The 15,747-nt window shown below is 34.9% G+C and overlaps 1 protein-coding gene and 1 non-coding gene across 24 annotated transcripts in view; one reads left to right on the top strand and one right to left on the bottom strand.

Moving 5' to 3' along the window:
• Positions 1 to 15,747, bottom strand: part of ADGRL3 (adhesion G protein-coupled receptor L3) — a 755,368-nt gene that overhangs the window by 664,467 nt on the left and 75,154 nt on the right. The gene's annotated exons all lie outside the window — the stretch shown is intronic.
• On the top strand, positions 9,338 to 9,416 carry TRNAC-GCA. Its single transcript has one exon. It is a non-coding gene; the product is annotated as a tRNA-Cys (tRNA).

Genomic DNA, 15,747 nt, shown 5'->3' with positions numbered 1-15,747 from the left:
CCAGGTTCAATTCCCAGCCAGGGTACATGCCTGGGTTGCAGGCCATAACCCCCAGCAACCGCACATTGATGTTTCTCTCTCTCTATCTCTCTCCCTTCCCTCTCTAAAAATAATTAAATAAAATCTTAAAAAAAAATAAAATAGACTTATCAAAACTGTAGCATTAACTTGACGTTCAGTTATATAAATTTCAGTACTTCTACTATTTGCTCTATATTTGTGAGGCTTATATTTCATTCATCAAAAATAATTTATAAATATGTACATATATGTTTATTTCAAAAACAAGAAGAGCCTAGATTAAAACTTAGATAGCCATTACTGTTAAAACAATGGCTGGCAGCACCAAATAATAGCTTCACAGAAAAGGAAAGAGCATTAATAGTGAACAAGAACCTATTTCTGTATTCATATGATATTAAAACACCTTTCATTAAAGGGCAGAATATTATATGCAATCTTATGAATCATATTTCAACAAATGTAAGATGCAGATGTCCCTGATTATAAAAGAGAACATAGTTTTATGTACCATTAAAGAAAAAATAAGTTGTCATTTAAATTCATAGATGATTATTATGATGAATCCAATTTCACATGTTAAAATATGTATATAACGTAGAACTTGGAAAGGATAAATTATATTATGTTCTGAACACTGTGTGAAACTTTTAAGTTCATTAACCTATTTAATCCTTAGAAACCACAAGACAGCTTTTCATATTTATGAAGTGGAGAAACTGGTAAAAAGAGATTTAGTTACTTGCTCTAGTAACAAATAGGAAGACCAGAGCTAGAATTTAGCAGCTCTGAATTTAGAGTCACACAACAGTTGACCCCTCATCAATGTTTACTCCTTGCTAGATCTGAATTCTACAAAGTGAGTGAACAAACATTTGCCCTGGCCAAGTAGCTCCATTGGTTGGAGCGTCATCCCCTACACCAAAGAGTTTTGGGTTGGATTCCTGGTCAGGACACATACTTAGATTGGGGGTTCAATCCCTGAACAGGGCACATACAGGAGACAACCAATGAATGATTCTTTCTCACATTGATGTTTCTCTCTCTTTCTCTGTTCCTCTCCTTCTCTCGCTCTCTCTCTCTCATACACACTCTAAAAATCAATAAATATATCTTCAGGTTAGGATTTTAAAAAATGAGTAAACAAACCTTTGGAACCAATAGCATTAATCAGGCTCATAACTGAGTCTATTAATTTCTGATTATGAATGAGGTTGTGATGTGTTACATATAGGTAAGGCATTTGCTAAGGTTATATTCAGCACAAATGTGTGTTTATACACATAATAAGCAAAATAAGTCATAAATCTAAATTCTGTGCATCTCAGCTATTCATATACTCCTATTTACAGGAAAAGGCAGAGTTTTAATATCATTGTGAGGAAATGAAAATAAATCAATTTTAGAAATGTCTGAGCAACTGCTTTAAATCATATATTTGCAGGTAAAATCAAGAAGACCTTATTCAACAAACTTAAAAGAAATGTAGTAGAAATTTTGTTTTATGCCGATACCTTTCAAAATGCTCCAGGTATCCACACTCTCTTCTGGTAAGTGAGCTCTATGGCCCTTTTCCCCTTAACATAACCAGCACTTGAGCTTAACTTTGGTATCTTGAACTTCACAAAACCTCCAGCTACTACACAAGATGTCCCAGCAATTTACCAAAAGTTTCCTGCTCATCTCTGCCCCTTTGAGGCAAGTGTTGTGTGTCTAAATGTAGATGGGACTGAACAGAGGAAGCTAATAAAAGCATTCACTTGAGTTGTCTGTGAAATCCCTTCTTCCTGTCCCTTTGGGGGCCTCAAATTGGACAAGTGATCTTAAGAAATTGTAAGTCAGAAGATATAGTCAAACCACTCAGGTATACATTCTGTTAAAATGATTCTTAGCTTTTTGGTCAAGAAGGCTCTTTTCAGTGGTGTAATCTGAAGAAAAAAGAGCATTTTGAGAATAGGCTTTTCTATGCATAGAAAGTCATCTACCTGCACCTCATCCCTCTAAGGTTCCACCTCAGTGTTTAAACTCAGTATTTCCTGCCTTGCAGCTAGCTACCTCCCAGCTATTAGGATTTTCTCTACTTGACTGTAGGTCTCTAACAGTTATTATTAAAAAAGACAAGCCCCCTGGCAGACCCTCTTCCCTTTGCATAATTCACTCCAACACTGTGCTTTGGAGGTAAAGCATAGTATGGGCTATGAATGGACTATGTGTAGGCAATCTTAAAATCCAATTTTTGAAAAAAAAATTTCATTATGTATACACAGTTAAACATAAACACACACGTTTCTATATAAGCAAAATATAATTACAAATATGTACATGCTCACTATCTAGTTAAACAATAATCTCATTTCCATACCATTATCAGGGCCTTCCAGAAAAACTGTAGTAAATACTACTATTCTTATAACTATAGCTGCAAAATCCCAAGGGATTGTTTTGTTGTTATATTACTTCTTGTCATCAAATTTAGAAGTATTTGTCATTGAGATAAAAAACAATTAAATTTCCTTTTTTTTTCCTCCAACTAATGTTATACTTTAGGCACAATGAAAAAATGAGTATATGTCAAAAATGTTAAGGTTATTGGAATTATAAAGAGATTTTGGCCCCTCTATCAGTTGTACCTGTTTATTTATGGAGATTCATGCTGACTTCAGTATTAATCGCGGCTTTATACTTTCAACTACAAACTTATACCAGTCAACTGACACTGAAGAAAAGCCATTTTCCATTACACTTACTCAAAGAGGAGATACTTCCACCTCCCATCTTAGCTGCATGATTTAAAAATTAATGATGATTAAAACTGCCTTTTTTTACATGAGAGCTAAAAATTGGTACTCCCCCACAAAGAAAAGCAGTGTATTTTCAATGATCAAACATTAAATGATGACAAGCACTAAGTTACTAAATGTTTACCATATTTTACACACTATGCTAAGTATGTACAGAGATAATTTCATTTAATCTTCATAACAGTCACTTTATAGAAAAGACCGAGGAAGAAGAGCTCAAGTAAGTGACCCAAGAGTCACAAAGCTCTTAAGAGGTAAGCTACAATAACAGCCTAGACATTCTGTCTTCTGTCTCCTGTTACTATCTTCTTTTATTATATTGGAATCACTAAATTTTCCTTTATCCCTTTTTAAAAAGTGTATCCAACCTGAACAAAGATAATAATCATGAAGAGACTCTTTGGTATTTCAATACTCAAATATCTACTTAGTTCAAAGTTTTACAATTGATTTAGAAGTTTTGATTCTCATGACATGAGAAAAAAAACTATTGCATTATAACTTATAAATGGGTGCTTTACGATAATAAAGATTATGACCATGCCATAAAGATAGGTATTGCTATAATATATATTCCTATAATTTACTATGCAGCATGCTAATTATCTTCTAATGTTGGAAATAACCAGTGAAACAAATTATTTATGTCATATGTATTTAATTCTGGTATAATGATAAGAATTTCATTAGTCCGTGAGAAAGTGTGAACGAGAGAAAAATGATGCAAACATTTCTCTGAGATGATGCTAACATTTTCTATGGGTGAAAATATATCTAAAGCATTTCTTGCTAATACCCTACACTGTTGACATACTTCAAATGGAAAAAATGATAGTGTTACCTATTGGGATCTATAAAGAAAAGCTTGGAAATCAGAAAATTAAAGGAAAATATAATGGGCTATTTTCAATTATTAGAATTCCTCAGTTGTGCTAGATTATGAAAATGTATACCTCCACTATACATGATATCATGTACACATATCTAAATATATAATCTATTCTGTTTGTGTATATTATATATGTATGCTTTTAATTTTCTACATTATTTATTTCCATGCATCCTGTTTTTACTACTAGTGCTCTAATTGAAGAAGTACGTGAGGATAACAACATTAGCATATCTAGCTACAGTTATGTGAAATATTTTATTAAAGTGACACTATCCTACAAATTCAAAACTACTGAAATAAGTACAAGAATTAAAACAGAGAAAGTGGACCTCAATACAAAGTGTTCAATGTAGGACTGGCATCTTCTTTCCATGACTCTCCATAAAAAAATGAAGGAGCCATCTAGGATTTACTTTAAGGAGTTGTGGGAGACACCAGCCACACAACCATTCTAATTAACATTCCCCTGGCACAGTCCCTACTAGAGGCATTGAAACCGTGGCATTTATCAGTCTGTCTTACAGTTAGGAATTATTATGTGTCCTAGTTGTAGCTAATGAGGGATAAGGGGGGGTTTCCTAAGTGACTTCAGAAGAATATTTGTTCAATCCACTGTACTTCTCTTTCAATCATATGCCAGGATCTGATGCCAACTTATCTAAAAACAATCCTATTACCTACAGTTAAAAACATACACACCAAAGATATTGAAAGGAGAATGAGTCTTTGATAATTCAATTGCAAGGCCAAACCACCATAGGTACCACCTTCTTTTGGAATTGTTATTAAGTAAGTAAGTGTCCTTTTGATTAAGGTCACTGCTAGGCTGGTCTTCTGTTATGTAGAGCCAAAAGCTCCTAAATGACTCAATGAAGTGGAAGTATATATTTGGTGAAATAAAATTATTTTAGAAACCAGATTTTTAAAAAATGTTTAGTAAGAGGATCATTGCAGCTGGACCAGAGAGTAAGGTTTTCTTCCTTAAAAACCCTTTCAAACTATTAATCATAGAAAAATGAGAAAATACCCTTCTCTAAACAGCCCCAGGTTTAGAGGAGATCTAAAAGAATTATGTTATATTCTGCTCCAGTTGTATGTTTCATTCCACTTTTACCAATACAATGTATGGGTGGATTAATATGAATCAAAAGATCTAAAAAATAAGGTGGAGGTGTTAATGTCACTGTCCAAAAGCATAAAAACTTTTGTGCATCCCTCTCAATCCATCAATAGTCTCAGAGTCTATGAGCTACAAAAATGAAACGTACCATTACTGCAGCGAAGGCCTGTTGGCTGCCACTCTGGCATCCATTAATTTTTCTAAATAGTAGCCCAAATATCCCAGTGATGGGAAATTGGCCTCACACCACCTAGACATCAACCAATCGGTACATGCCATTCTCACTGCCCCCTAGATGGATTAAGGTAGGTATACTCTCCAAATGAAGCTGGTCATAGGCAAGGGCATTGGTCCTGGGATATTTATAAGATAATATGGGATGAAGATGTTTCTCCTACCTATCAGAATTTGAAAGAGAAAGTGTGCAGTCATGGCTCTAGTGACCACCATCCTTGCATCACTCGAAAAGAGTCAACACTAAAGAAGCAGGACCAAGAAATGGAGAAAGAGGTCCTAATCACACTTCTTGAATCTTATTTAAAACTGCTGTTGAAACCAGATACACCCCTGCAATGCATTAGGTAAATCAATACAATCATATATCTTATTAAGTCATCTGGGTCAGATTTCTGTCTCTAAAATCATCATCACTTTATTCAACTAGGGTATCTCAAAAAATTATCTCAGCCACTTAGCAAATAGTAAACAATTTGTTCTAGCTTACTAAAGTAATATATTATAAAAACAGATAATATTTCTCAAGAAGAGTGTTTCTCAAGTTACCAATAATATGAATCCATAATCCTATATTATCAATTTCTTTAAAAATGCAGAGCTAAAAATGGTACCTTGAAAAAATGTCAGGTCAAGCACACTCTGTATTTCTATTTCCAGTTACCATTCAGAAAGTTGCTTAAAGAATTCACTTACACTTTAGTTCATGTACATACAACAGTTATATTTATTTAAACAATTCTATTCCTATAGTGGAAAAAGTAATATATTACATTACCTCTAACACCTTAAAGGGGACTTTTTTCCCTTTTCAGATATTATTTTTAATGTTTCAAGAGCACATTACAGTTATATTCACCAGACAGATATAATGCATTAAAGTATATCGGAAATGAATGTGTCAACTTAAGATCATCAGGCATATTTACACTCTGGGGGGCCATGCTACAGCACTGAAGAAGACTGCACTCATTGTAGTCTTCTATTGTCTATTCTTCTCATTGTCTATTATTAACATCCTAAGATGTTCAAGGGGCAAATGGTCATCAAAGCACAACTTCTACATTTCTACAATATGACTATAACAACTATAGATAGAGTGATGTTGAATCGTTGAACATAGATTAGTGGAAGTAAAGCTAGACAATGTTTTGCCTCTAATAAAATGAGAGTGGCCTTTGATTTTTATAATTACTAAAAAATATAGACATTTTGTTTACTAAAAATAAGAGTATAAATTTTGAAAAATAAATGTACATAAAACTAGTAGTCTATTTAAAAAGAAAGGTGATGACTTTTATAATTTTTAATGAAGTATTTTCCTGATATATCTCCTTCATCAAGGGAAAAAAAAACAAAAGTATAACCCACAAATGAGACTGTATCAAACTGAAAATTTTTTACACAACAAGGAAAGTCATCAAGAAAACTAACAACTTACTGAATGGAAGAACATGTTTTCTGATGATACACCCAATAAGGGGTTAATAACCAAAATTTATAAAGAACACATAATTCAATACACACACACAAATTCAATTAAAAATATGAGCATGGTACTTGAACAGACAGTTCTCCAAAGAGGACATACAAATGGCCCACAGATATATGGAAAGATGCTCAACATAACATTGTCAGATAAATGCAAATTAAGACTACAATAAGATGACACCTCATAACTGTCAGAATGGCTATCATCAGAGACTGCTGGTCAAGATGGAGTCATAAGTAAACACACTTCACCTGTGTGCACAACTACAGCAAAAATTACAACTACACCGCAACACAAATATCACCCAGATTTGTCAGAAAATTGAGCTGTACAAACATCCGAAAACCAAGAATTTAAAGCAGGGGCGTCAAATTCATTTTCACCAGGGGCCACATCAGCCTCATGGTTGACTTCAAAGGGCCAAGTGTAATTTCAACTCCTTAACAGTTAAGGAGTAGTTACATTTATACAGTCCTAAAATTATTTTGGCCCTTTGAAGGCAACCATGAAGTTGACATGGCCCCTACTGAAAATGAGTTTGACACCCCTGATTTAAAGAATCCAGTTCATCCAGATGGCTGGGATAGGTGGAGACTCAGAATGGCATCAGGAGGCCATGGAATGGGTGGTTCCACATGCACATGTGGTAGATAAAAATTGGGAGGCATACAGTGGGAGCATGTGAGCCCAGCTCCAGACCAGAAAACCCAGTTCAGGATTCTAGAGCCAGGAAGGTAAATTCCTATAACTTCTGGCTATAAAAACCAGTGGGGGTTGGGAAAGTGGAAATAACTGTGGAATTCTCAAAAGACTCCCCTTAAAGGGGACACAACAGACTTAGGTCTCATATGGACACATTCCCTCTAAGATTCAGCACCAGGGCAACAGCTGGAAGGGACAAGTGGCACAGAGGGAGAAAGTGAAGTGACTGGCAACAGGGCGAGTGCCAGGAGACAGCTTCCTCCCAGGAAATTTCCAAAGGCCAGGCAGCACTGTCTCCTCTCTGAGCCCTCTCCAGCTCCACAGAGCCATAAAGCAATAAAAAAGGTTGCCCCACCCTGGTGACTACCTAAGGCTCCATCCCTCACAATTTACAGGTGCCTTTTCTACAATAGTCCACACTACTAAGACAGGGAGTCAAAGCAGTTCAATATAACACAGAAACAAACACAGAGAGGCTGCCAAATTGAGGAGACAACGAAATATGGCCCAAGTCAAAGAACAGACCAAAACTCCAAGAAAAAGAACTAAATGAAATGAAGGTAAGTAACCTATCAGATGCAGGGTTCAAAACACTGGTTATCAGGATGTTTAAAGAAATCAGTGAATACTGCAACAGCATAAAAAAAAGACCCAGGCAGAAATCAAGTTTGCATTAAGTGAAATAAAGAAAAATCCACAGGGGACCAAAAGTGTAAGGGATGAAGCCAAGAATCAAATCAACAATTTGGAACATAAGGAAGAAAAAAACATTCAATCAGAACAGCAAGAAAAAAAAAAGAATTCAAAAAATTGAGGATAGAATAAGGAGCCTCTGGGACATGTCCAAATGTACTTATATCCTAATCATAGGGGTGCCAGAAGGAGAAAAGGAAAAGCAAGAAATTAAAAACTTATTTGAACAAATAATTAAAGAAACCTTCCTTAATTTGGTTAAGGAAATAGACATACAAGTCCAAGAAGCACAGAGAGTCTCAAACAAGTTGAACCCAAAGAGAAACACACCAAGACACATCATAATTAAAATGCCAAAAGATAAAGAGAGAATCTTAAAAGCATCAAGAGAAAAGCAGAGAGTTGCTGGCAAAGGAGTTCCCATTAGTTCCCATTAGACTATCAGCTGATTTCTAAAAAAACAAAACAAAACAAAAAAACAGCAACACACACTTGCAGGAGAGAAGGGGCTGAAGTGTTCAAATGATGAAGAGCAAGGACCTACAACCTAGATTACTGTAACCAGCAAAGCTATCTTCTAGAATCGAAGGGCAAATAAAGTGCTTCCCAAAGCAGAGCTAAAGGAGTTCATCATCACCAAGCCATTATTATATGAAATGTTAAAGTGAACTGTATAAGAAAAATAGATCAAAACTATGAACATGAGAAGGGAACAGATTCACAACTATCAACAACTAAATCTAAAAAACTAAACAAGCAGAGTAGAAACATAATCATAGCTATGGATATCATTTGGAGGATTAGCAGCTGGGCAGGGGAAAGGAAGAAGGAGGGAAATGGTGCAGGGATTAAGAAATACACATAGGTAGGTACAAAATAGACAGGGGGGTAAGAATAGTATAAGGAATGGAGAAGCCAAAGAACTTACATGCACGACCCACGGACATGAACTAAGAGAGGGTATAACTGGAGGGAATGGGGTAGGTACCAGGCAGAGGTGGGCAAAGGGGAAAAAACTGGGACAACTGTAATGGCATACTCAATAAAATATATTTAAAGGAAAAAGAATGGTTATCATAAGTCCACAAATGACAAGTGTTAGTGAGAATGGGGAGAAAAGGGAACAACTCCACACTGTTGGTGAGACTGCAGACTGGTACACCCCATATGGAAAACACAACAGAGGGTCCTCAAAAAATTAAAACTAGAAATGCCTCTGACCCAACAATTCTACTTCTGGGTATACATCTGAAGAAACCTAAAGCACTAATTTGAAAGAATATATACACCCCTATGTTCATTGTGGCATTATTTACAATAGCCAAACTATTAAGGCAACCCAAGTGCCCATCAATAGGCAAGTGTATAAAAAAGTGGTGGTAGCCTTGACTGGTATGGCTCAGTTGGCTGGGCATTGGCCTGCAAAGCAAAAGGTCCCTGGTTCAATTCCTGGTCAGGGCACATGATTGGGCTGTGGCTTCCCTCCAGGCTGGGACATACACTAGAGGCAATCAATTTTTCTCTCTCATAATGATGGTTTCCACCCTTTCTTTCTCCCTCCTTTCACTTCTATGTAAAAAGTATAAAGTCTTTAAAAATAAAAAATAAATAATAAATAAGTGGTGGTACAAATAGACAATGGAATATTACTGGACCATAATAAAGAATAAAATCTTACCATTTGCAACAGCATGGATGGACTTAGAGGGTATAATGCTAAGAGAAAATTTTGTCAGAGGAAGACAAATGCCATATGAGTTCACTTACCTGTATTTTTGGGCCATAAGACATGCCTCAGTTTTACAGGAAAATAGGAAAAAAAATTTTGAAGCAAAAAATGTGGTAAAATATTTAATAACATATATAACATAATATTTCACCAATATAAATGTAAACAGAACTCAACAGCAGCATTAACAATCATAATTTCTCCCAAATTGGGGGGCAGGGGAATGTATCTTATAGTCTGAAAAATATGTTGTATGTGGAATCTAAATAAGAGAATGAACAAACAAAATTGAAACAGATTCATAGATACAGAGAAAAAAACTGCTGGTAGTCAGAACGGAAGGTGGTTTAGGGACTACATGAAAGAGGTGTAGGAGTGAAAGGATTAAGAAATAAAAATTGGTAGTTACAAAATAGCCACAGAGATACAAAATACAGCATAGGAAACATAGTCAATAATACAGAATAACTATGTACGATGCAGGTGGGCACTGGAAATATTGGGGGGAACACTTTGTACAGTACATGATTACCTGACCACTATGCTATATACCTGAAACTAATATAAGATAATATTGAATGTATACTGTAATTGAAAATAAAGATATTTTTAAAGTGTGTGCATGTGTATAGTTTGGGGTTCCCCCTTTTCTTCATTCAAATTAGGACATCTAGAAAAAATATATTGACTTTTTAAAATTCAGGAAATATGATGAATTTAAGTAAGAATTTACAATCACCCAATCATCCACAAGGTTTTGTCTCCCTCTACATATACAAAAGAGGGGAAAAATTCATGTCAGACTGAATAATTATATTTAACTACTTACATAGTTTCCCAATTCACTGGGTAATTATATATAATTCACCAATATGCTTTAGTACATAAATACTGTGCCATCTTAAACTGTCAGACTGAATTTATCTTCTCTTATTTAACGACTTCAGTCACCCATCTCAAATGCTCTAAAATTCTCGAGAAAAAGATTAAATTCTACTTCAAAAAATAAATGACTGTCAAAAATCAAGCTTTCTTTTAAAATTTCAAGGTTGATGCCAGCTAGCTTTCATGACTAGGTGAAAATCTTAATTGTTGAAAAAATACTAAACAAGTGACTCCAATATTCTAATCAAAAAATGAACACCATTGTTTTCTGAGGATGACATGAATTTGGCATTGGGACCCGAATGAGATATTCTATGGGCTCAAATATGTGAGCCAAAAAATAAATCAAGTTCCAAATAAGTATATTTAAAAAATATGTTATATATCCCCATGCCAAGGTACTGTAAAATAGCTGACCACAAAGAGAATTAATTTTACAGCAGAATAAATCAAAGTATTTTTAATATATTTAAGATCTAGTTTCATTCTTTTAAAGGATTCTGAGGGAATTAAACAGTCTTCTGTAGATCTTCTATAAATGAGTTGGAAGAAAAAGGAAAAAGAAGAGGTGAAGTAAAAGCCTAAGCCAAAACTGTCAAGTAAAAGCAAATGATTATTTGTTTAATTTCCTAATACGGACTAGTCTCCTCTCTATGCTTATTTGGTCCTATATTATGAATTCAAGTTCACTGGAATGTAACGAGAGCGTCATAAGGACTAAGCATTTCACAAAATCTGGAACAGTTTCTAGTAGAATGTCTCACTCAAAATTGGGTGCTTTTAAATCCCCAAGTAAAGTAAGAATAGGATAATAATGGGATTAGAAAACACACAGTTTTCCTTTGTTTACAATAGTGAATGATTGCCCTGCTTTACCACCCCAGAACACAACTTACCAAGTGGCACAGAATGGTGCTGAGATTTGGGATTTGCAAAGTGTGGCTGTGGGACAATGTTGCTCAGCGAAAACTGTAATATATTAATGACCAAATCAATGGGCTCATCAGCAACCTAGGTGCATGCGTAGTCAAGGAAAGCGAAAAAAAAGTACTGATAAACATTGAATACTTTAGAAAATATCTTAAGTTTAAGATCAATAAAATTACTAAACTACTTCTAGCCACCATAAAAAAAAAACATAATAAATATATACATCTACCCCTTACTCTCTTTTTTATATACAAATGACTTGAAACTCAGCAGTATCCCAGAGATGAGAAATAAAACCATATGTGTCTGTTCTCCCATTTGTTGATAAATATTCTGTATTTTTACTTAATAAGATAAATTTATCATTTATTTTCAAAGGTCAGTTTAAGTGGTGCAGGAGGTAAATCTTTTGCTGTAATCAACAAGAGACATGGTCTTTTTCAGTGTGGTTACGACATTATACTAAATAAAGCCAGAGTTATATTTCTTTCTTTCTCTACAGATTAAGTAGTTCTTTCATTGCCAGAAACCATGCATTATCTATTGCCAACCGGCTCACAAATACATATTTTTGGACATGAAGGTCATCAAGTTATTATAGAAAGATTAAAGAAAGCCCATGCCACAATACACCAAAAAATAGAAAGAACTAAGAGTTGGGGTGGGGAGCAATTTGCATGAGATGAAGAAGAAGGAAAGAAGAAAAGGGAGGAAATGCCCTGGCTGGCGTAGCTCAGTGGATTGAGTGTGGGCTGCGAACCCAAGTGTCACAGGTTCGATTCCCAGTCAGGGTACATGCCTGGGTTGCAGGCCATGATCCCCAGCAACCGCACATTGATGTTTCTCTCTCTCTCTTTCTCCATCCCTTCACTCTCTAAAAATAAATAAATAAAATCCTTAAAAAAAAAAAAAAGAAAAGGGAGGAAAGGAAGCATAAACAATATCTGCCAATCCACACACACTGACATTTGTTCTACTGTGATTTCCCACCTCTCCCCAATATGATGCAATTTCACCATTTGTTTAGGTGTTTTAAAGAAAGGATATATATTTTTTAAAACATCTTTTATTACACAAGTTCCATCAAGTTCCAAATAAGTATATTTAGTAAGTATAATATACCAAATATATATAATATATGTTATGTATAATAAATATAATGCACCAATATAATAAATAGATGCACCAATGCTAGAAATTCTCACTGTCACTCCAATTATTTTGACAGCCAGCCAAAGTTCAGTTAAGAGCATTTACATTGAATTTCTAAAATTTCCATATTAAATAAATCATTTAAAAAAATACGTACTCCCAATTCTTTAGTAGACAAAAAGTTGAATAAGCTTTAAAACTCTGCATACTTTTAGACATAGGTGGGCTCATCATACGCAGCTCATAAATGATACTTGGTAGGTGCCTTTAGTAGGTGCTAAGCTTTTATTTAAATTTGCATTACAACTTTCTGTACCCATGGGTGAAGACGTTGGCCCTATTACTTACAGTAGATTAATAGGAAGCAAACAACTGCCCATTCTTTAAAACCGAAAAGCAGTAGAACAACCTGATGCAGATATTTCCAAAGGGGTGTGAGTAATCTCAGTGGTTAAAGAAGATGGCTGTACCTCTTCAATGAGTGAATACTCTATAAAATGTGTTAAAATGGTATGGCGAACTATTACTTCCAAAGAACATTCCATAACTGAAAATCATTGCTTCTTTGACCAGTTGTTTGCAGGAAATCTGGAAATAACAACATAAAAATCACTTTATATCTATTAAAAGGGAACTAAAATACATTGGAACAGGCAGGTGATTGTATCAAGGACAGATAATCTAGAATGCACTGGGCTCAGTTATATACTTGGGACAGGACCTCAACCTTGTGGTTGTGGATACAAGCAGGTATGGCTATATAGTTGTGAGACTACAAGGAAGGGGACGCTCTGGAGTATGGAAACTTACAGTACAAATCATGTCAACATAAGGAGAGATTAAGGTCTCTGAGCTTGGTCCTCTGAAATCTGGGCCATAACACAGAGGCAGTGAGATGCTGGAACCACTCCACTTGATAGAGAGTAAGCTATCCCCAGGATTCTAAAACAGCTAAGAACTAGAAGACCCTGTGAATACACTTAAGCCTTCAGGATCTGAGATTTCCTTAACACATTTATAAATTACCATGTTATTTGTTTTCTTTGTTATCCTTGAACTTTAGCAGTGAAGTCTGAACCACTAGTCTGATCTCTACTGTATTTGAAGAATTAACTAATATGTACCATTTCTGAAAGTAACCTGTAAATAGGGAGAGCAAGGTCTTTCATTTTCTATACTAGAGTTGGCACTACTTGTGATCATCGAGATGAGGGAATGGGCAAAGACAATCAGCCCTTTGGCCATCAGCCCCTGGGCCATCAGCCCCTGAGATAGCTGCTGTGGAGATGGGAAGGAGGGTGAAGGGGAGTGGGGGAGGGAACAGGGAAAAAAAGAAAAAGCTGAGGTTAAAGAACATGAGCACAGTGGAAGGCCACTCCCCTGAATAATGCTCAGTCTTAAGGGGCAATTTCCGTGCAAGCTAAGATTGCCATCAAGCCAGTAGTAGCTACAGTAATCATAAGCAGGAAGACTAATCAATACATTTTTGCTTAACTTGCAAAGAAAACACCAACACAAAGTAAAAAGAGAATACTTTTATTTGTCCAAATCTTTTTGGTCAGTGTATGGTACAATTACTGGTGAACTTATTGAAGACAAAGTGTGATTGGCTATTCAGCTAACCATAACCTTCTATTATGACTTCTTAACAGTCCCCTTGGCTTAAAACATACAAAGGAAGAACTTGTAATTTTTTTTTAAACCAGGTGAACCATGATTAAACAAGAGATTTGATCTGTCTTACAAAAATTTATGTTACATAATAAGAGAGAGTTCTTCACATCTGCATATTTGAATGGATAACAAAATTCTGGGTCTGCCACGTAAGAGCAAGTAAAGGAAACAGCTACTGGCTACACACTACAGGTGGGGGGTGTCAACTGTTGATTAAATTCTGAGTCTAAAGGCCAATATCAAATCCCAATTACTGTGGAATTTCAGATTTTTATTTGTTTCAAAGCTACTTATTTTAAATCTATGACCAACATTAACTCTCAATAAACAGTTATATACAGTATGAGATGACATTAGAAAGTAGGAATTTAAAAAATAATTTACTATATAAATTTAAAACGATAATTAAAATAAAAAAGTATTGGGATCTCCTTAATGAAGCCACAACTCCTCCAAAGAATTATTCAAGAAAACTAGCAAAACATTTAAGTTGTGAAGGACCTTCCGCTAGGCAAAGTACCACATGTGCAAAAACACCCTTAGAAAAATTATCTTATAGGAATGATAAAATGATTACCAATGAATTTAATATCAAAATGTGGACTTTAAATGTGATGTAAAACCTCATTACAGAGTCCTAAATTTGATTTGGTGAAAGCAGTCATTAAACACAATCACAATTAAAATTATGGGACTCACACTTTTTAATCTTCTTTCACTAAAAATTCTATTATCAACTGTCAGTATTTCAGAAAAAGAATGGAGGCACATTAAATGGATTCTTTACAGACTATTTATGAAGCCTTCTACTTCAAACTTCAAGATAGGCATATTCCCAAACTTCATCTTAATGAATAATTATAGGAAACTGAAATTATAACTTTTTATTTTATTTTATTTTATTTTATTTTATTTTATTTTAATGTTCCATTTTAGGAAGGTAAGCAAAAACAACAGTCAACCACCCTATTTAGAGTCTAGATAGAAAAATGAAAAGTTGACCTGATGTAGTTCCCCGAGTTAGAAGATCTACAGACTAAGGGCCAAGCACGGAGAAACCAAATGTGTAGTTTCAACGATTTAATAATCACTTTAGTGATTCTAGAAAGATGATATTGACAATAATAAACTTAGAAGATTTTCTAACCTTGGAACATACCTACTTTTTAAATCTAATTATTTCCTATTAAAAACTTTTTTCCACAAATCAATATAAGAAATGGAATTATGTACAGGATGGAACCAGATAAATAACCAATGCTCAGTCAAGGTCAGCCACCATATCCAGATCTGAAAGTAAAATTCTACACAATTACTTTGCCCTATTCTCTCCTGCCCTTGCTTTATTGGCATTAAGGCATTTAGAATAATCAAAAGGAAGGAGTACTTCAGTCTGAGGTTTCTGAAGTCTAAATCCTGCCT

This window comes from Phyllostomus discolor, chromosome 1 (assembly GCF_004126475.2).
Source record: "Phyllostomus discolor isolate MPI-MPIP mPhyDis1 chromosome 1, mPhyDis1.pri.v3, whole genome shotgun sequence".
Classification (NCBI taxonomy): domain Eukaryota; kingdom Metazoa; phylum Chordata; class Mammalia; order Chiroptera; family Phyllostomidae; genus Phyllostomus; species Phyllostomus discolor.
Note: the sequence above shows the minus strand (reverse complement) of the source record. Positions and strands in the feature narration are given on the sequence as shown.